The sequence below is a fragment of the Gymnodraco acuticeps genome, unplaced genomic scaffold, assembly GCF_902827175.1.
Source record: "Gymnodraco acuticeps unplaced genomic scaffold, fGymAcu1.1, whole genome shotgun sequence".
Taxonomy (NCBI): Eukaryota; Metazoa; Chordata; class Actinopteri; order Perciformes; family Bathydraconidae; genus Gymnodraco; species Gymnodraco acuticeps.
In genome coordinates, this window is record NW_022991027.1 from 144215 (window position 1) to 167253 (window position 23039).

At 42.0% G+C, this 23039-nt stretch overlaps 1 pseudogene; it reads right to left on the reverse strand.

The window, feature by feature from the left end:
• Positions 1-74: 74 nt before the first annotated feature.
• Positions 75-23039, reverse strand: part of LOC117559544 — a 28537-nt pseudogene continuing 5572 nt past the window's right edge.

Genomic DNA, 23039 nt, shown 5'->3' on the forward strand with positions numbered 1-23039 from the left:
AATGACAGAAAGTGTAACACGTTTCCCTTTTGTATGAAACCTTCAGACGTCCCTCCAGATGATCCCTGGAGTCTGACCCGTGTCCCCCTGAGTCTCTTCTGTGAGGATGAACAGCTCTTTGTTGGCCCGTCACAGTTTGTTGCACATCTTTGTGAGGCATCTCTGTTTCAGATCTGTGGAGGAGGAAGAGGAGGAAGAGGAGGGTTACAACCACAGACTCATCCTTCATCCTTGCAGATATCTTTGGAAATACTTAAGGGTGAAATAAGAGTTTTTATAGAAATTGAAAAGAAAATAAAGCAACAATTCAAGTGATGTTATGCACAGGTGTGTTTCAGTATGTAGTGTCTCTACTTTAAAGAGTCCTCTCCTGCTGATGTTCAGGTGTATATCAGTGTGTAGTGTCTCTACTTTAAAGAGTCCTCTCCTGCTGATGTTCAGGTGTATATCAGTGTGTAGTGTCTCTACTTTAAAGAGTCCTCTCCTGCTGATGTTCAGGTGTATATCAGTATGTAGTGTCTCTACTTTAAAGAGTCCTCTCCTGCTGATGTTCAGGTGTATATCAGTATGTAGTGTCTCTACTTTAAAGAGTCCTCTCCTGCTGATGTTCAGGTGTATATCAGTATGTAGTGTCTCTACTTTAAAGAGTCCTCTCCTGCTGAGGTTCAGGTGTATATCAGTATGTAGTGTCTCTACTTTAAAGAGTCCTCTCCTGCTGATGTTCAGGTGTATATCTGTATGTAGTGTCTCTACTTTAAAGAGTCATCTCCTGCTGATGTTCAGGTGTATATCAGTATGTAGTGTCTCTACTTTAAAGAGTCCTCTCCTGCTGATGTTCAGGTGTATATCAGCATGTAGTGTCTCTACTTTAAAGAGTCCTCTCCTGCTGATGTTCAGGTGTATATCAGCATGTAGTGTCTCTACTTTAAAGAGTCCTCTCCTGCTGATGTTCAGGTGTATATCAGTATGTAGTGTCTCTACTTTAAAGAGTCCTCTCCTGCTGATGTTCAGGTGTATATCAGTATGTAGTGTCTCTACTTTAAAGAGTCCTCTCCTGCTGATGTTCAGGTGTATATCAGTATGTAGTGTCTCTACTTTAAAGAGTCCTCTCCTGCTGATGTTCAGGTGTATATCAGTATGTAGTGTCTCTACTTTAAAGAGTCCTCTCCTGCTGATGTTCAGGTGTATATCAGTATGTAGTGTCTCTACTTTAAAGAGTCCTCTCCTGCTGATGTTCAGGTGTATATCAGTATGTAGTGTCTCTACTTTAAAGAGTCATCTCCTGCTGATGTTTAGGTGTATATCAGTATGTAGTGTCTCTACTTTAAAGAGTCCTCTCCTGCTGATGTTCAGGTGTATATCAGTATGTAGTGTCTCTACTTTAAAGAGTCCTCTCCTGCTGATGTTCAGGTGTATATCAGTATGTAGTGTCTCTACTTTAAAGAGTCCTCTCCTGCTGATGTTCAGGTGTATATCAGTATGTAGTGTCTCTACTTTAAAGAGTCCTCTCCTGCTGATGTTCAGGTGTATATCAGTGTGTAGTGTCTCTACTTTAAAGAGTCCTCTCCTGCTGATGTTCAGGTGTATATCAGTGTGTAGTGTCTCTACTTTAAAGAGTCCTTTCCTGCTGATGTTCAGGTGTATATCAGTATGTGGTGTCTCTACTTTAAAGAGTCCTCTCCTGCTGATGTTCAGGTGTATATCAGTATGTAGTGTCTCTACTTTAAAGAGTCCTCTTCTGCTGATGTTCAGGTGTATATCAGTGTGTAGTGTCTCTACTTTAAAGAGTCCTCTCCTGCTGATGTTCAGGTGTATATCAGTGTGTAGTGTCTCTACTTTAAAGAGTCCTCTCCTGCTGATGTTCAGGTGTATATCAGTATGTAGTGTCTCTACTTTAAAGAGTCCTCTCCTGCTGATGTTCAGGTGTATATCAGTATGTAGAGTCTCTACTTTAAAGAGTCCTCTCCTGCTGATGTTCAGGTGTATATCAGTATGTAGTGTCTCTACTTTAAAGAGTCCTCTCCTGCTGATGTTCAGGTTTATATCAGTGTGTAGTGTCTCTACTTTAAAGAGTCCTCTCCTGCTGATGTTCAGGTGTATATCAGTGTGTAGTGTCTCTACTTTGAAGAGTCCTCTCCTGCTGATGTTCAGGTGTATATCAGTATGTAGTGTCTCTACTTTAAAGAGTCCTCTCCAGCTGATGTTCAGGTGTATATCAGCATGTAGTGTCTCTACTTTAAAGAGTCCTCTCCTGCTGATGTTCAGGTGTATATCAGTATGTAGTGTCTCTACTTTAAAGAGTCCTCTCCTGCTGATGTTCAGGTGTATATCAGTATGTAGTGACTCTACTTTAAAGAGTCCTCTCCTGCTGATGTTCAGGTGTATATCAGTATGTAGTGTCTCTACTTTAAAGAGTCCTCTCCTGCTGATGTTTCAGGTGTATATCAGTGTGTAGTGTCTCTACTTTAAAGAGTCCTCTCCTGCTGATGTTCAGGTGTATATCAGTATGTAGTGTCTCTACTTTAAATAGTCCTCTCCTGCTGATGTTCAGGTGTATATCAGTATGTAGTGTCTCTACTTTAAAGAGTCCTCTCCTGCTGATGTGCAGGTGTATATCAGTATGTAGTGTCTCTACTTTAAAGAGTCCTCTCCTGCTGATGTGCAGGTGTATATCAGTATGTAGTGTCTCTACTTTAAAGAGTCCTCTCCTGCTGATGTTCAGGTGTATATCAGTATGTAGTGTCTCTACTTTAAAGAGTCCTCTCCTGCTGATGTTCAGGTGTATATCAGTGTGTAGTGTCTCTACTTTAAAGAGTCCTCTCCTGCTGATGTTCAGGTGTATATCAGTGTGTAGTGTCTCTACTTTAAAGAGTCCTTTCCTGCTGATGTTCAGGTGTATATCAGTATGTAGTGTATCTACTTTAAAGAGTCCTCTCCTGCTGATGTTCAGGTGTATATCAGTATGTAGTGTCTCTACTTTAAAGAGTCCTCTTCTGCTGATGTTCAGGTGTATATCAGTGTGTAGTGTCTCTACTTTAAAGAGTCCTCTCCTGCTGATGTTCAGGTGTATATCAGTGTGTAGTGTCTCTACTTTAAAGAGTCCTCTCCTGCTGATGTTCAGGTGTATATCAGTATGTAGTGTCTCTACTTTAAAGAGTCCTCTCCTGCTGATGTTCAGGTGTATATCAGTATGTAGTGTCTCTACTTTAAAGAGTCCTCTCCTGCTGATGTTCAGGTGTATATCAGTATGTAGTGTCTCTACTTTAAAGAGTCCTCTCCTGCTGATGTTCAGGTGTATATCAGTATGTAGTGTCTCTACTTTAAAGAGTCCTCTCCTGCTGATGTTCAGGTTTATATCAGTGTGTAGTTTCTCTACTTTAAAGAGTCCTCTCCTGCTGATGTTCAGGTGTATATCAGTGTGTAGTGTCTCTACTTTAAAGAGTCCTCTCCTGCTGATGTTCAGGTGTATATCAGTGTGTAGTGTCTCTACTTTAAAGAGTCCTCTCCTGCTGATGTTCAGGTGTATATCAGTATGTAGTGTCTCTACTTTAAAGAGTCCTCTCCTGCTGATGTTCAGGTGTATATCAGTATGTAGTGTCTCTACTTTAAAGAGTCCTCTCCTGCTGATGTCCAGGTGTATATCAGTATGTATTGTCTCTACTTTAAAGAGTCCTCTCCTGCTGATGTTCAGGTGTATATCAGTATGTATTGTCTCTACTTTAAAGGGTCCTCTCCTGCTGATGTTCAGGTGTATATCAGCATGTAGTGTCTCTACTTTAAAGAGTCCTCTCCTGCTGATGTTCAGGTGTATATCAGCATGTAGTGTCTCTACTTTAAAGAGTCCTCTCCTGCTGATGTTCAGGTGTATATCAGTATGTAGTGTCTCTACTTTAAAGAGTCCTCTCCTGCTGATGTTCAGGTGTATATCAGTATGTAGTGTCTCTACTTTAAAGAGTCCTCTCCTGCTGATGTTCAGGTGTATATCAGTATGTAGTGTCTCTACTTTAAAGAGTCCTCTCCTGCTGATGTTCAGGTGTATATCAGTATGTAGTGTCTCTACTTTAAAGAGTCCTCTCCTGCTGATGTTCAGGTGTATATCAGTATGTAGTGTCTCTACTTTAAAGAGTCCTCTCCTGCTGATGTTCAGGTGTATATCAGTATGTAGTGTCTCTACTTTAAAGAGTCATCTCCTGCTGATGTTTAGGTGTATATCAGTATGTAGTGTCTCTACTTTAAAGAGTCCTCTCCTGCTGATGTTCAGGTGTATATCAGTATGTAGTGTCTCTACTTTAAAGAGTCCTCTCCTGCTGATGTTCAGGTGTATATCAGTATGTAGTGTCTCTACTTTAAAGAGTCCTCTCCTGCTGATGTTCAGGTGTATATCAGTATGTAGTGTCTCTACTTTAAAGAGTCCTCTCCTGCTGATGTTCAGGTGTATATCAGTGTGTAGTGTCTCTACTTTAAAGAGTCCTCTCCTGCTGATGTTCAGGTGTATATCAGTGTGTAGTGTCTCTACTTTAAAGAGTCCTCTCCTGCTGATGTTCAGGTGTATATCAGTATGTGGTTGTCTCTACTTTAAAGAGTCCTCTCCTGCTGATGTTCAGGTGTATATCAGTATGTAGTGTCTCTACTTTAAAGAGTCCTCTTCTGCTGATGTTCAGGTGTATATCAGTGTGTAGTGTCTCTACTTTAAAGAGTCCTCTCCTGCTGATGTTCAGGTGTATATCAGTGTGTAGTGTCTCTACTTTAAAGAGTCCTCTCCTGCTGATGTTCAGGTGTATATCAGTATGTAGTGTCTCTACTTTAAAGAGTCCTCTCCTGCTGATGTTCAGGTGTATATCAGTATGTAGAGTCTCTACTTTAAAGAGTCCTCTCCTGCTGATGTTCAGGTGTATATCAGTATGTAGTGTCTCTACTTTAAAGAGTCCTCTCCTGCTGATGTTCAGGTTTATATCAGTGTTGTAGTGTCTCTACTTTAAAGAGTCCTCTCCTGCTGATGTTCAGGTGTATATCAGTGTGTAGTGTCTCTACTTTGAAGAGTCCTCTCCTGCTGATGTTCAGGTGTATATCAGTATGTAGTGTCTCTACTTTAAAGAGTCCTCTCCAGCTGATGTTCAGGTGTATATCAGCATGTAGTGTCTCTACTTAAAGAGTCCTCTCCTGCTGATGTTCAGGTGTATATCAGTATGTAGTGTCTCTACTTTAAAGAGTCCTCTCCTGCTGATGTTCAGGTGTATATCAGTATGTAGTGACTCTACTTTAAAGAGTCCTCTCCTGCTGATGTTCAGGTGTATATCAGTATGTAGTGTCTCTACTTTAAAGAGTCCTCTCCTGCTGATGTTCAGGTGTATATCAGTGTGTAGTGTCTCTACTTTAAAGAGTCCTCTCCTGCTGATGTTCAGGTGTATATCAGTATGTAGTGTCTCTACTTTAAAGAGTCCTCTCCTGCTGATGTTCAGGTGTATATCAGTATGTAGTGTCTCTACTTTAAAGAGTCCTCTCCTGCTGATGTTCAGGTATATATCAGTATGTAGTGTCTCTACTTTAAAGAGTCCTCTCCTGCTGATGTTCAGGTTTATATCAGTGTGTAGTTTCTCTACTTTAAAGAGTCCTCTCCTGCTGATGTTCAGGTGTATATCAGTGTGTAGTGTCTCTACTTTAAAGAGTCCTCTCCTGCTGATGTTCAGGTGTATATCAGTATGTAGTGTCTCTACTTTAAAGAGTCCTCTCCTGCTGATGTTCAGGTGTATATCAGTATGTAGTGTCTCTACTTTAAAGAGTCCTCTCCTGCTGATGTTCAGGTGTATATCAGTATGTAGTGTCTCTACTGTAAAGAGTCCTCTCCTGCTGATGTGCAGGTGTATATCAGTATGTAGTGTCTCTACTTTAAAGAGTCCTCTCCTGCTGATGTTCAGGTGTATATCAGTATGTAGTGTCTCTACTTTAAAGAGTCCTCTCCTGCTGATGTTCAGGTGTATATCAGTATGTAGTGTCTCTACTTTAAAGAGTCCTCTCCTGCTGATGTTCAGGTGTATATCAGTATGTAGTGTCTCTACTTTAAATAGTCCTCTCCTGCTGATGTTCAGGTGTATATCAGTATGTAGTGTCTCTACTTTAAAGAGTCCTCTCCTGCTGATGTGCAGGTGTATATCAGTATGTAGTGTCTCTACTTTAAAGAGTCCTCTCCTGCTGATGTGCAGGTGTATATCAGTATGTAGTGTCTCTACTTTAAAGAGTCCTCTCCTGCTGATGTTCAGGTGTATATCAGTATGTAGTGTCTCTACTTTAAAGAGTCCTCTCCTGCTGATGTTCAGGTGTATATCAGTGTGTAGTGTCTCTACTTTAAAGAGTCCTCTCCTGCTGATGTTCAGGTGTATATCAGTGTGTAGTGTCTCTACTTTAAAGAGTCCTTTCCTGCTGATGTTCAGGTGTATATCAGTATGTAGTGTCTCTACTTTAAAGAGTCCTCTCCTGCTGATGTTCAGGTGTATATCAGTATGTAGTGTCTCTACTTTAAAGAGTCCTCTTCTGCTGATGTTCAGGTGTATATCAGTGTGTAGTGTCTCTACTTTAAAGAGTCCTCTCCTGCTGATGTTCAGGTGTATATCAGTGTGTAGTGTCTCTACTTTAAAGAGTCCTCTCCTGCTGATGTTCAGGTGTATATCAGTATGTAGTGTCTCTACTTTAAAGAGTCCTCTCCTGCTGATGTTCAGGTGTATATCAGTATGTAGTGTCTCTACTTTAAAGAGTCCTCTCCTGCTGATGTTCAGGTGTATATCAGTATGTAGTGTCTCTACTTTAAAGAGTCCTCTCCTGCTGATGTTCAGGTGTATATCAGTATGTAGTGTCTCTACTTTAAAGAGTCCTCTCCTGCTGATGTTCAGGTTTATATCAGTGTGTAGTTTCTCTACTTTAAAGAGTCCTCTCCTGCTGATGTTCAGGTGTATATCAGTGTGTAGTGTCTCTACTTTAAAGAGTCCTCTCCTGCTGATGTTCAGGTGTATATCAGTGTGTAGTGTCTCTACTTTAAAGAGTCCTCTCCTGCTGATGTTCAGGTGTATATCAGTATGTAGTGTCTCTACTTTAAAGAGTCCTCTCCTGCTGATGTTCAGGTGTATATCAGTATGTAGTGTCTCTACTTTAAAGAGTCCTCTCCTGCTGATGTCCAGGTGTATATCAGTATGTATTGTCTCTACTTTAAAGAGTCCTCTCCTGCTGATGTTCAGGTGTATATCAGTATGTATTGTCTCTACTTTAAAGAGTCCTCTCTCTGCAGTTTCCTTACTTCTGGAGAAGGAGATTCTCCTGACGCGCCGACACACCTCAGACGTGTGTTGTTCATACCAGAGTTGGCTGTCATCACAATATCTGTGAAATAAAGAGGTTATTTTAAACATCTGACCTTCGATTCAACACAAAAGCATAATCTTGATAGAAGGGATTAATGCAGGAACGATTCAAGCTGGTCAACAGTTGATAAGCTAATAATTGTCAAGACATGAGGGTTAAAACTAGGCAACATTTGAAGGGAGAAGGTCCATGAAGGTCCAGGAATTCATATATAGGGTCATCCTTGGGGATATTAAATAAATACAGTCCCTTTCAAACCTCAACCCCAACATTTAAGTTATTTGTTTTTTGGATTCCAAGATATATCTATTCTGTTGTTTGGTCTGAATGGCAGAAGGAGCAATATTTGATAAAAGCTGAATGTTTGAAAATACAAATGGTGTTCTCCAGACTTCTCTGAATGGTTTAGATCCTACACGTTTGACTTATATTTGATCTACACGGCTCCTCCATTTTTCTGGCTCTACAACTTTGATTAAAGCCCCAATCTGTGTGTTAGAGTTCCTTTACCTTTTCATGCGTGCCTTCTTGTCGAAGGGTCTGCAGAGGCACTGGGAGAAGAACTTGCAGAGCTCCAGGACGCAGGGCTGCAGTTTGTGAGCGCTGACGGTCGTCGTGATGCCGGACGATGAGACGTCGGTCAGATCCGGCCTTCTCCACGGACAACCTCTCAACAAACAGAGTGAGACGTCACGTCAGAAACAAACTATCTCTGCACAGCTGAACCACTTTAAAACTGATCAGAGTTCACATCTTGCTAAGTGGTGCAGGTACGTAGTGGACCCTGAAGGCAGCATCTCCCTGGTCCAATGAGATTTTGGGTTAATGCAGAAAATAATCTCTGTGTCAAACAAACGTTTAGGATTCTTACAAGTTTAGTTCAGCAGGATAATCTCCACTTTATGATTTCTGAAGTAAAAAGCTAACGTTAGGCTGTAAAGGAACTACAGCACGGTCACATGACTTCACGTCTCCACCGCTAAGCTAAAAGGTGGCTAATGTCGGGCTATAAAGGAACTACAGCATGGTCACATGACTTCACGTCACCACCGCTAAGCTAAAGGTGGCTAATGTTGGGCTATAAAGGAACTACAGCACGGTCACATGACTTCACGTCACCACCGCTAAGCTAAAGGAGGCTAATGTTGGGCTATGAAGGAACTACAGCACGGTCACATGACTTCACGTCACCACCGCTAAGCTAAAGGAGGCTAATGTTGGGCTATAATGGAACTACAGCACGGTCACATGACTTCACGTCACCACCGCTAAGCTAAAGGTGGCTAATGTCGGCTATAAAGGAACTACAGCACGGTCACATGACTTCACGTCACCACCGCTAAGCTAAAGGTGGCTAATGTTGGGCTATAAAGGAACTACAGCACGGTCACATGACTTCACGTCACCACCGCTAAGCTAAAGGTGGCTAATGTTGGGCTATAAAGGAACTACAGCACGGTCACATGACTTCACGTCACCACCGCTAAGCTAAAGGTGGCTAATGTTGGGCTATAAAGGAACTACAGCACGGTCACATGACTTCACGTCACCACCGCTAAGCTAAAGGTGGCTAATGTTGGGCTATAAAGGAACTACAGCACGGTCACATGACTTCACGTCACCACCGCTAAGCTAAAGGTGGCTAATGTTGGGCTATAAAGGAACTACAGCACGGTCACATGACTTCACGTCACCACCGCTAAGCTAAAGGCGGCTAATGTTGGGTTATAAAGGAACTACAGCACGGTCACATGACTTCACGTCACCACCGCTAAGCTAAAGGTGGCTAATGTTGGGCTATAAAGGAACTACAGCACGGTCACATGACTTCACGTCACCACCGCTAAGCTAAAGGTGGCTAATGTTGGGCTATAAAGGACTTCCAGACGATGATGGTGCAAAACTACTCAATCATTTCAGGGTTTGAGAACTAATTCCTGCTCCACAAAACCAACAAAGTAAATAAAAAAGATAAAGGATCACACAGGTAAGTTAGCTAAGTGGTTAAATAATCAAACAAAAATAATGATGCTCTGAGGCTAAAATAGATTTGTATTATTGAATAAATAATCCGAACACCCATCCTTCTCTTTCTCTCATTGTACTCGTTCTGCATAATGTCGTCGCAGTACTTAAATTCCCATTACAGTCCTCACTGGTGCCGACCGACGCATTCATATCATTAGTAATGCATTGCAGGTACACAGGCTGCTAATTACCAATACATACAGTGTATTCAAATGTGAATTTTAATCAGACACCTCTCCACATGTTTGCTCATTTTGCAGTTAATATCCAGGTCAGCAACATTTAACAAATCAAGACAAAGAGAGTGTCCATCTTGGATACATTTTTTCCCTTTCCATAACCTAGTAATGTCCGTTCAGCAAGATCTGCTTTTGTAAGTGAACTCAACATCTACCATGTACATTTCCAATTGATATACAATGATGTCTTGCATTTGACCATATAGACCACATTTAAACTGGATCCAAAATACATTTGCATGGATTGAGATTGTTCTACCAAAACCATGATTACTGGTTTTCTGAAAACCAAAATCAGCAGGAAAAAAATAACAATTATACTAATGGGAAGCAAAAAAGGCAACCACATGAACTGAAAGACAACAAAACTCAAGGTCATACAACTGCCAACAAGATATGATGTAATTATTGACATGTTATCAAGATTTCCTTTAAACATGCTCAATACCGATATATATATATATATATATATATATATATATATATATATATTGTGAGACTCTTAACCTTAAGTCACCTTGAAAACCTGAAGCCATTGCTATGTCTGTAATGAGATCATCTGCACACAGATCAGCCATTATGGTGCAATAACGTCTGATCACTGGTGTGTGTGTGTGTGTGTGTGTGTGTGTTAGAGAGAGATGTGTGTGGGGGGGTCTGAAACGTCCTCAGACTCAACACACACACACCAGAGCAGAGATGTGCAGCTGGGCCACAAACACTCATTTTGCTGCACACTAATGACGTGGTGACAAATTGCACAGGATGCTCGGACTCCTCTTTGTTGCTAGGCAGAACTCAGTGGATGGGGGGGGGGGGGTGGGGGGGGGGGGGGGGGGGGGGGGGGGGGGTGCTGTTTCTACTGCGAGATGTTACTGCCATCTAGTGTTTCCACTGGAATAATACATGTAGAGTATCTGCAGTATTTACCAGTGAGTGTGTGGGAGAGAAAACACAGGGATGTGAGTCTTTGCAGACCATTTACATGCACTCAAACCCATATAAGACACAACAGCAATAGAGAACCACACAAAGTAGAACAGGGCCTCTTTAATTTCCCTTAATATAAAAGGTTTTATATGTACAAATCTGCTTTGTTGTAATAAACTTCATAACAAATGTGTCAGTTTATGTATAATTATTAAACTATGACTTATTAACTCAAATAGACTTGGGGTAAAATATACACATTTCACATATCTACTATTTATTATCACTTATATCTTATTCATGTCTCTAAATTCAATAGGTTTTATACTGGTCTTATTTCTAAGTGTTACATCATTTAAGAATTGATGTTATCTCTGTGTTTTGTGTTCTCTTCCCCCTCAGGAGCCTCTCTTCCCTCCTCACTGATTATGTGGCAGACAGATACATGTGTGTCCTTAATTTGCTTTTAACCTTTTCCAGCTTTAAACCATCAAAGCTTTCACATAAAGGCTGCCGTGTTACCATAGAGACTATCTTAACCCTTTTCCATGCCTCCTTCACACACACACACACACACACACACACACACACACACACACACACACACACACACACACACCACACACACACACACACACACACACACACACACACACACACACACACACACACACACACACACACACACACACACACACACACACACACACACACACACACACACACTTTCCCCCGGGCTCAAATTGAATCAGTATTCGTTGGTGTGTCCGGAGATGACAGTGAATGGATCTGATGCTTACAGCTGTTTTCAGAGGGTCAGACAGCAGAGCAGCAAACAGGCTGTTCACAAAAAAAGCTCCTAACATTTGTCAGAATGATTTAAAGAGCAACTTCCAGGTTAGACACACCAGTGAAGAAATGTGTAGGAAAATGATGAATACACTAGATTTTCAAAAACATATATATTTATGGGATGGGTGGCGCAGTGGTCTGTGCGTTTGATCATCAGATCAAGGGGGCGTTGGGGAACTCCAGTTTGAAACCCGCTCCCGCCCCACTGCGTCAGGCCGTTGTGTCCTTGGGCAAGACACTTCACCCGAATTTGCTCCTGTGGGTATTGTCCACAGTAGATGACCATTACATGTATGATCTGTATTTGTAAAGTGCTTTGAGAGTCTTTGATAAAGCGCTATAATAAATATAAGGATTATTATTATATACAGAAATATACACTACAGTGACGTCTGGCGTCGTTTTTGTAAGACATTTTTACTTCCGCATAAAAAAAAGCCTCCCCACGTAACCTACTGCGTGTGATGTAACATGGGGGAGAGCGGCCGGTCTAACGTATGAATAAACATGGATCACAATGCTAGTTTTGACACAGAAGAGGTTGAAGATATATATTCGAATGCATATGATTATAATTATGAGCCTGCTATGCGTCCAAGAGACCAGGAGCAGCCAAGGATTAGAAGAAATAACGGCCATCGGAGAGAAATGGAGCTGTGGGGTGAGGAGAACCAGTGGAGAACAGGGCAGCTGTCTTGGTGAGTGACCGGCGTTAGCTACAGTTAATGTTAGCTAACGTCACATCACAACATTGTAAAGTTAGCTATCATATATCAGGCTATAACTAAAGTAGTATTGATAATATAGTAACGTTACTGGCAGGACTGTTGATACCAGTGGCGAACCGTCAGGGCCTTCAAGGTATTCAGAGAATACCCTGGAACACTCAGATAAAACAAACAAAAAATCTATTTAATTATATAAATAAAATGTATATAAAATGAATAAATGAATGAATAAATTGGCCGCGGAGGGGTGTGTGTCTACAGAAGGTCCAGTTGTGATAGCCACGGTTCGCCACTGGTTGATACTGATCCATAACAGAAACTAATGCGCAAGTATCAGCCGTATCTCGCGTTACCTAATGCAACTCCATACTACGTCTTCCGGTGCTGTGTACCGGAGGGGAGAGAGAGAGGGGGGGAGAGAGAGGAGCGAAGGGGGGGAGAGAGATTTAATACGGTTTCCTGATAAACGTTTTGTTTGATAGGCTTCAGCTGTGGAGAGTGTGTGCTGCAGGGAGGTGGATGCACAACGCACCCAGGAACGAAAGCTAGCTCCGGTCCTTTTCCTGTGAGGGAACCTGTGGACTCGATGCAGGCTGGAGTTTGTGCAACCTGCACACACTCCAGCTCACCATGATTAAAAATGGTGAAATGCAATGTAAAATTATCGAAAGAATACCAGCTCACTAAATCACAACCGCTCAAACCAACTACAAACTACTACCGCGGATTGGGCAGAGAAGGAGTCCGAGAAAGTTGCTCCCCCTTGTGACGTAATATGACGCGTTTGACGACGTTAACAAAAAGCAGTTTTTAGTAGCAGAGCTCAAAACGGCTCCTTCCCCTCTGAATTCCTGCCCTAAGTTATGTCTTGTAAAACATATCAAATCCTGCATTCACTTTTTTTAATTGTAATTTTCAGGCAAGGTTAAACATAAATGTAGTAAAAAAACCTGCAAGTTGCTCTTTAAGGCTGTTTTGATGTCCTTCATTTAGTGTCGTTATCCCCTCAGATGCTCTGGGTGCTTTATTGCTATTTGCTTGATAAACTGTGGAGAACAAGTGAGCATGTCCTCAACCAGAAAAACAGCACCATCGGTTGTTAAGTCCTGGCTTTAAATAGGAGCTTTGTTTATGTTTTCCTGACAAGGGACCTGTTGTAGTGATGTGAGGGATGGGGTCGGGTTTATGGAGTCTAACTTCAACAGAAACTGCAGTCTTTATGTGAAATCCTACTAACAGTCACACCTAAAAACCAAAATGCACGAATGCACTAAAAAGAAAATGATGATCCGTGTTATAGCACCTACTATACTTGTTTTATTTACATTGTGCAGCACTCCTGACCTCTATTTTGTATCTCCATTTCCTGATTAGTGGAGGAAACACAGTATGTCATCTTCTTCAAAAGATTCAGAAGAAAAAGTCCCTGATGCAGCATTACCCTTTGAAATCCTTCTTAACCCTTACGTTGTGTCCGGGTCTCCCGTGACCCGTTTCAAGTTCAAATTATATAATAACTACGCTCTAGTTTTTTGAATCGGAACGAGGCTTCATGATATCCTCCACAACAGCTATATAAACACAACAACACTGATTTAGACAATTGTAGCCAAGTCTGAAGGTCTCTAAAAAAAAAAAGTGTATCATTTGGTGTTCGGGAAGACCCAGCAGAATTGTTGTGGGTGACTCGGGGTCAATGTGGCCCAATCAAGATTCATCTTTGACTTTAGACACCCCACCCCCACATCCACTGTAACAATAATGTTAAGTCTATTATAGTCAGATGACATCATTATCCACTGTCTCACTAAAGGGAATATAATGAGTGAATTTAATCAAATGTTTTACTTAAATATGTGGTGTAATGTGTTTTGGGGCCATACAATACAATTACAACAGGATTGTACGGTTATGAAAGCATAATAAGTTAGTTAAGATGTAGTTAAAACAATATTGGATGATAGTCATTATTTTGGAGTGTTTTGGACTGAGATAAATCATGGGTCAAAATTGAACCGCGAACACCATGAACGGTAACAGCTTTCGAACACAACACAAGGGTTACGTTTATCATTTTCCATTATATATATATATATATATATACTGTATATATATATATATATACTGTATATATATATATGTACATATGTAAAGTGTAAAGCCTACTACATATTCATAAGGGTATTTCAAGTTGCTCCAGCAAAAATAAACCCGGTGCATAATGAGATCCGTGAGTGGACCATCAGCATCCCAATATCACCACTATACCACTGATTATTCGAGGCCTGGTTTTAGGGGAACCAGGCTAAGCGGGGGATTCCAGACGTCTCTACCCAGCAATGATGGAAACCTTATGGGATTCTTAGACCAGACAACAGATATATTCCCTCCAGAATGTTCTGGTTCCACTCTGGGGACTCCTACAAGAGAAAAACCTCCAAAAACTGCATATTGAGTTCCCAAAGGAGAACTGTTTCTACTCCTGGCTCCCTCCAGATGTCTGTGGCATCTCTAAAGGTGAGCACCAACAGACTAACTAACAACTCATTATGTTCACATTTATCTGCAAACTCATCACTTATCAGAACTTTCAGAACTCATGACCTTAGGTGAAGATCGGAACATAGATGAACTGACGGACAAAAAAGTCAAGGTCATACAACTGCCAACAAGATATTATATCATTATTGACATGTTATCAATATGTCCTTTCCTAAATATTCTCAATATATATATATATATATATATATATATATATATATATATATATTGGTGAATCAAGAGAATTGCACTTCTGTCCATCTCAAGATCCAATTAGCCCTTCCTCTTGGACAACTAGAATATTAGAACTCCTTTGCATTGGGCAGAGATAGTCCTTACAGAGAGGGGTCAATTAACCATTTTACGGGCATTGAACCATGGTTTCAGACAATGAGGGGCTGACAGTCATCTTGGCCAATCAACACTTGCTGCCAACAGCTCCACGTCAACTGCAAATCGAGTTGTAACAGAGATGCAGTTCTGAGGAACTCAACAGACTATCAAGGGACAACTCTGGTAAACGTCAACACCCACTGGAAACATGTTTGACTTGAGCCAAGTACACTGATATAGCTCTCAATTGGTTATACAAGGACCAGATGTAGTAGAAACGGAAATCTGGTCAGTGAATCACTTACAAAAACGACAACAAGTTACAAAAAAATTCCGTTACCTGCTTTTTCTATTTCCACGGACTTGCTGGGTGTTGTAGTTTTCCTGCTATGGGGCACTAACGTCCTTCTAGACACTGTTGTGGGAAGAACAGGCGAGAGTCTTGTGGTGTGGGTGTGCTGGGTTGTTGTACTCAGCCGGTGTGTAGTTGTTAGCCGGGTTGCACTAAATACTGGTGAAAGGGTTATGGGTTTGGGTGATGCTGTGGCCAGTAGGGTTGAACTTGTGGTTGATAGTGTTGTTACTGTGGTTGATGAAGGTGATTCTGTGGTTGTTGGCAATGCTAATGGGGTTGATGGAGCTCTTACTGTGGTTGTTGTAGCCGATACTGTGGTTGATGGAACCAATAAGGTGGTTGATGGAGCTCTTGCTATGGTTGTTGGCATTGCTATTGAAGTTGATGGAGCTCTTACTGTGGTTGATGTAGCCGATACTGTGGTTGATGGAACCAATAAGGTGGTTGATGGAGCGCTTACTGTGGTTGTTGGCACTGTTTTTGAGGTTGATGGAGCCAATACTGTGGTTGGTTGAGCCTTTACTGTTCTAGATGGTGCTGCTTCTGTGGTTGTTGGCAATGCTACTATGGTTGAGGGGACCAATAATGTGGTTGATGGAGCTGCTTCTGTAGTTGTTGTAGCCAATGGTGTGGTTGGTGGAGCCTTTACTGTGGTTGATGAATCTCTAACTGTGGTTGTTGGCACTGTTTTTGAGGTTGTTTGAGCTCTTACTGTGGTTGATGGATACAATATTGTGGTTACGGGTGCTCCTACTGTGGTTGATGGAGCTGATACTGTGGTTGTTGGAGCTTTAAAAGTGGTTGTTGGCACTTCTTCTGTAGTTGTTGGCACTGTTTCTGAGGTTGATGGAGCTCTTAGTGTGGTAGATGATGCTGCTATAGTGGTTGATGGAATTGCTTCTGTGGTTGTTGTAGCTGATATTGTTGTTGATGGTGCTGCTTCTGTGGTTGGTGGAGCTCTTACTGTAGTTGATAACGCTGATACGGTGGTTGATTGAGCAGATACTGTGGTTGATTGAGCAGATACTGTGGTTGATGGAGCAGATACTGTGGTTGACGGAGCAGTGGTTGACGGAGCAGATACTGTGGTTGATGGAGCAGATACTGTGGTTGACGGAGCAGATACTGTGGTTGATGGAGCGGATACTGTGGTTGATGGAGCAGATACTGTGGTTGACGGAGCGGATACTGTGGTTGACGGAGCAGATACTGTGGTTGACGGAGCAGATACTGTGGTTGACGGAGCAGATACTGTGGTTGATGGAGCAGATACTGTGGTTGACGGCGCAGATACTGTGGTTGACGGAGGCAGATACGTGGTTGACGGAGCGGATACTGTGGTTGCCGGAGCGGATACTGTGGTTGACGGAGCGGATTACTTTGGTTGACGGAGCGGATACTGTGGTTGACGGAGCGGATACTGTGGTTGACGGAGCAGACTACTGTGGGTTGACGGAGCAGATACTGTGGTTGACGGAGCAGATACTGTGGTGACTGAGCAGATACTGTGGTTGACGGAGCATGATACTGTTGGTTGACGGAAGCAGATACTGTGGTTGACGGAGCAGATACTGTGGTTGACGGAGCAGATACTGTGGTTGACGGAGCAGATACTGTGGTTGACGGAGCAGATACTGTGGTTGACGGAGCAGATACTGTGGTTGACGGAGCAGATACTGTGGTTGACGGAGCAGATACTGTGGTTGACGGAGCAGATACTGTGGTTGACGGAGCAGATACTGTGGTTGACGGAGCAGATACTGTGGTTGACGGAGCAGATACTGTGGTTGACGGAGCAGTGGTTGACGGAGCAGATACTGTGGTTGACGGAGCAGTGGTTGACGGAGCAGATACTGTGGTTGATGGAGCAGATACTGTGGTTGACGGAGCAGATACTGTGGTTGACGGAGCAGATACTGTGGTTGACGGAGCAGATACTGTGGTTGACGGAGCAGATACTGTGGTTGACGGAGCAGTGGTTGACGGAGCAGATACTGTGGTTGACGGAGCAGATACTGTGGTTGACGGAGCAGATACTGTGGTTGACGGAGCAGATACTGTGGTTGACGGAGCAGATACTGTGGTTGACGGAGCAGATACTGTGGTTGATTGAGCAGATACTGTGGTTGACGGAGCAGATACTGTGGTTGACGGAGCAGATACTGTGGTTGACGGAGCAGATACTGTGGTTGACGGAGCAGATACTGTGGTTGACGGAGCAGATACTGTGGTTGACGGAGCAGATACTGTGGTTGACGGAGCAGATACTGTGGTTGACGGAGCAGATACTGTGGTTGACGGAGGAGATACTGTGGTTGATGGAACCCATACTGTAGATGATTGGGTTGTTGCTGTAGTTGGATCTGCCGTTATGGTGGTGGTTGGCTGTAACATGGTTGTTATTTCTTTAGCTGTTGTCCGTGCAATCGTCATGGTTTGTGTTGTTACTTTCTGTGTCGTCCATCTTTGTGTTGTTGCTGTTGTCGTCGTCTCCGGTCTATCTTGAGTAGTTGGACTTTGTGGCAAGCCGGTTGCAGGTTGTCGCTGTGTTGCCAGCAGCTGGGCAGTGGAGATCTTTGTTGTTGTTGCAGCTTTTTCATCTGGAGTTGTTGGAGAAACTAATAATTAAAAACACAGACAAAGAGTAAATATCATGAAGTTTACTTTGTCGTAAAGATTCTGCTGCATTATGAAATTCTGCAGCATTGACTGATTTGGTTTTGTTTGCTTCAAAAACTGCATATCTGAACCTGGATGTTTTGTGGACAACCATATTTACGCCCAAATGTTGGTATTTCGTCTAACACCATCTTGGTTTTTTGCCGTTCGCCCATTTTTTAGGAACCACAAGGGACACAAGGGCGGAGCTAAGTACAACAGAAACTGAACAAGTCAACAAATTGACTTTCATGAACTGATAAAAGGTGAATGTTTTACAGAAAAAACACAATGGACCATATTGCTGTATTGACCTGTCAATCATGAGGTAGGTATGAGGCTTAAAGCATACCCAGGATTATCATCAACTCTACTCTATTATCAGAACCAAGTTACACTGTGAATATTTCAGATAACTCCCCATATTATTAGGTAACTATAATACATTTGCACACACCTTAAATAAAGCATTTCTGGTATTGTTCAAGTTGTGTAGTGAGGACATAATAATACATTTAAAAGATGTGACTAGTAGCCTTAACATGATGTTAAGATGATTTAAATATTGTAAGGCCTTTTTCCCAAAAAAAAGGATATCTGTATTAAAAATGCAAGCAAAGTAAGACTGTCCAATTGCTGTCGTTGCTTGTAAAAGCATAACATTGGCGGTCTATGCATTTGTCTGGCTGTCGGACAATTTTCTTGTATCGTCAATGAAACTTGATCTTTATAGTGACTCTATCTCCATATCAGGACATAATATACAACAGTTTTTATAGCTTTTAGTAGCCTGTATTACTGATTAACAAGGTGCTCATTCCTGTGTACATCTTCTAAAAGTTATTCTTGGTAATACTCCCCAGTCTGCAGGTTCCAGACTGAACAGAATGAGTCAGAGCTTAAATGAAACGAATATACCGGCGTCCTGCAGAGACTCACCATGTGCGTTGGAGACGACTCTGCTGGTTAACATGGAGCTCATCCCAGATGGAGAAATGTGACTCAGATTCGTGGGCAGTTGGTGCCATTCTGGGGATTGAAGTAGAGGATTGGAAACAATAATTAAAAAGGCTCCTGAAGCATCCTTACAGAGGACATTAGATGCTTGAATTTGCTTTTTGCAAGGTGCTGTGTTACTCACCGACAGGGAGCTTGAAGGAAGACAAGTTGCCTACTGAGAAAAGAAAAAGAAAGGGTCAGTAAAAGGAAGGAGCAAAGGGACTATACCTAATTGTACTAACACCAGAACAAGCTATTTGTAGACTCGTCCCCAGCGCACAATGGATCACACTTTCTCTGAGAAACACCTTCTGTCTTACTCAAAGTCTCTGCCTTTAGGAATCCACCATTCTGTTCAGGACTACAAATGTGAATTCACTGCAACTTTGAGAAACCAGAAAAAGGTTTGTTGCCCAATGTTTTCTTGTGATGCTAGCTTCTGAAACCAATCTGCTACTTTCAGGAAGCATGACTAGAAAGAGACACAAACCATGGAAGACACTCAAAATGACGAAATATTAAAATAAAACAACAAAGAAATGCAAGTCAGCTGAAAAAAGAAGAGACTCTAAAAAGAGATTAAAAAACACAATGAAAGAACCAGAGAGAAGCCACATCCATTATGAAAATGGGAATAAAAACAGAAGGTGACTAGAGCAACTATAAGACACCATAATGAATGACAAAAAACAAAAAAGGTTTGGTGGTGTTAGGACCTTTTTAATGTCCCTGACCCAAAATACTGTTAAGTAAAGTAAGCAGTGATTTGAAAATAATAAAGACTGGAGCAAAAAACTATTTCAGGTACTCTGATATTTTCCTGTGTTGTGTTGAGATGTTAATTTAAAATAATCGTGGTGTCTTGTTTGTTTAGTTATAATGTCCATTTTATTTTCTCTTCCCTATATCTGTAAAGCGTCTTTGAGCACCTGTAAAAGCGCTAACAAATTAAATCTATTATTATATTATTATTATTATTATAAATGTGATTTTCTGTTCTATCCTGAGTGGATTCTGCCCCCTGGTGGTGATGCTGCTTGTTCTCAGTGAATGAGAGATGAGATGTGAACACACTTCTGTGCGGCCCCTCCACGATGGTCTGGTTGAACAGCGGTGTGACAGAGCCCACCTCCCACAGGTCGGGCACCTCTCTGCCTGGACACAACACACACAACATGGTCACACAATACATCTGTTTCTAAAATACTAAGCAGAAAGTGTCCATCGACATCTACTTACCCATCTTCCCCGCCATCACACAGATGTAAATGCACTCCGAGTTGTTCCTCTGAGTTACTGAGACACAAACATAATACACTCTGTAAGTACATCGCAAGTGCAACTATGCAGGGTTGCCAACTCTCACGCATCTGGCGTGTGACACACGCTTTCACTCTCAATGTCACGCTCTCACGCTCTCACGCTGCCCAAACTATTCTCACGCCAAAAACAAGATGAACCGGCGATCGTTTTTGGTTGGTTATTTACAATGTTGAGTTGACAGCTGCTCAAGCTGTCGATCCGCCCCCACCACTCTTAACAACGTTAACAGACAGCAGAGTTCTACTAGGCCAACATAGAGTCAGAGTATATGAGAGTGAGAGTGAGTTAATTAATATATTTGGCAGTTTGGAGTAAGTCTGTAGATTTGTTTGTGTGTGTGTGTTTCATGTGTAGGCCTCTCACAATAATTAATTTTGTTGGATACATTTTTCCCGGAAATTATTGCGATAACACAATAATATTGTCGGCACCGTTGTATGACCATTTTAGACCACTGACATAATGATAATATATAATAATAATAATTCAAGTACATCCTTTCAAACTGCTAGTCACAATCCTCATTTTTATTTTTATCGAGTTAATTTTTATTATCGTACGATAAGTCAATTAATTGCTTATCGCGACAGCCTATGCACACAATAAAACAGTGGAAACAAAACATGTGTTTGACTTTCATTAGACAATTAAACTTTGTGCCCTTATTGTGTATTTGTATATATTGTATATATATGCTAAGGTATGCTAATCTCACTCCAGCCAGGTACCACCAAAGTTGGCAACCCTGTATACAGTGCTCAGGGAAGTCATATTTCTGTCTCCCTGGTTCAATGGGATTCTCCATGCGATTTTGGATTATTGCAGAAATAATCTTGAGGCAAACAAACAGCAGGATAATATCCACATATGAACACCATGAACAAAGCTAATGTTGGGGCTTAAAAGGAACTACAGCACCGAGTCACATGACTTCACGTCACCACCGCTAAGCTAAAGGTGGCTAATGTTGGGCTATAAAGGAACTATAGCACGGTCACAGACTTCACGTCACCAACCGCTTAAGCTAAAGGTGGCTAATGTTGGGTTATAACGGAATACAGCACGGTCACATGACTTCACGTTACCACCGCTAAGCTAAAGGAGGCTAATGTTGGGCTATAAAGGAACTACAGCACGGTTCACATGACTTCACGTCACCACCGACTAAGCTAAAGGAGGCTAATGTTGGGCTATATAAGGAACTACAAGCACGGTCACATGACTTTCACGTCACCACCGCGCTAAGCTTAAACGCGGCTAATGTTGAGCTTATAAGGAACTACAGCACAGTCACATTGACTTTCACGTTACCACCGCTAAGCTAAAGGATGGCTAATGTTGGGCTATAAGGAACTACAGCACGGTCACATGACTTCACGTCACCACCGCTAAGCTAAAGGAGGCTAATGTTGGGCTATAAAGGAACTACAGCACGGTCACATGACCTTCAACGTCACCACCGCTAAGCTAAAGGAGGCTAATGTTGGGCTATAAAGGAACTACAGCCACGGTCCACATGACTTCACGTCACCACCGCTAAGCTAAAGGAGGCTAATGTTGGGCTATAAAGGAACTACAGCACGGTCACATGACTTCAAGTCACCCACCGCTAAGCTAACGGCGGCTAATGTTGGGCTATTAAAGGAACTACAGCATCTTGGTCACATGACTTCACGTCACCACCGCTAAGCTAAAGGAGGCTAATGTTGGGCAAAAGGAACTACAGCACGGTCACATGACTTCACGTCACCACCGCTAAGCTAAAGGCGGCTAATGTTGGGCTATAAAGGAACTACAGCACGGTCACATGACTTCACGTTTCCCACCGCTAAGCTAAAGGTGGCTTAATGTTGGGCTATAAAGGAACTACAGCACGGTCACATGACTTCACGTCACCACGCTAAGCTAAAGGAGGCTAATGTTGGCTAAAAGGAACTACAGTACGGTCACATGACTTCACGTCACCACCGCTAAGCTAAAGGCGGCTAATGTTGGGCTATAAAGGAACTACAGCACGGTCACATGACTTTCACGTTTCCACCGCTAAGCTAAAGGTGGCTAATGTTGGGCTATAAAGGAACTACAGCACGGTCACATGACTTCACGTCACCACCGCTAAGCTAAAGGCGGCTAATGTTGGGCTATAAAGGAACTACAGCACGGTCACATGACTTCACGTCACCACCGCTAAGCTAAAGGTGGCTAATGTTGGGCTATAAAGGAACTACAGCACGGTCACATGACTTCAAGATCAACCAAAAACACATTCAGAAAACCATGGACTTCCAAACAGGGAACAGGAAGGTGTACAATTCTGACTAATTTGTAGGTTTAGATTAACATTTTACCCACCTGATAATATGAGGCAGATTTAAAAATCTCATGGAGATAACTGGTTGAGTTTCCCATCACGTCTAACAGTATGGCTGTGAAAGTCTGATGAGAAAGCAAACCAGGGTTTTAACTGAAACATCAACATAATTAATGATCAAAATTCAAAAGTATACTTGAATCTACTCACCTGTTAGGTCGTTGGTCTCGTTTGTGACGCAGTAGCAGAATCTCCTCCTGAACCTGTTGCTTTCTAAAGTTTTTATGCTGGAAACTGAAAACACACAAAAGACAGATTACAATTATGACTTGATGTACATTTTGAATATCATTGTAGACTTTTAAAGAATATAAGGGCAATGATGGACCTTA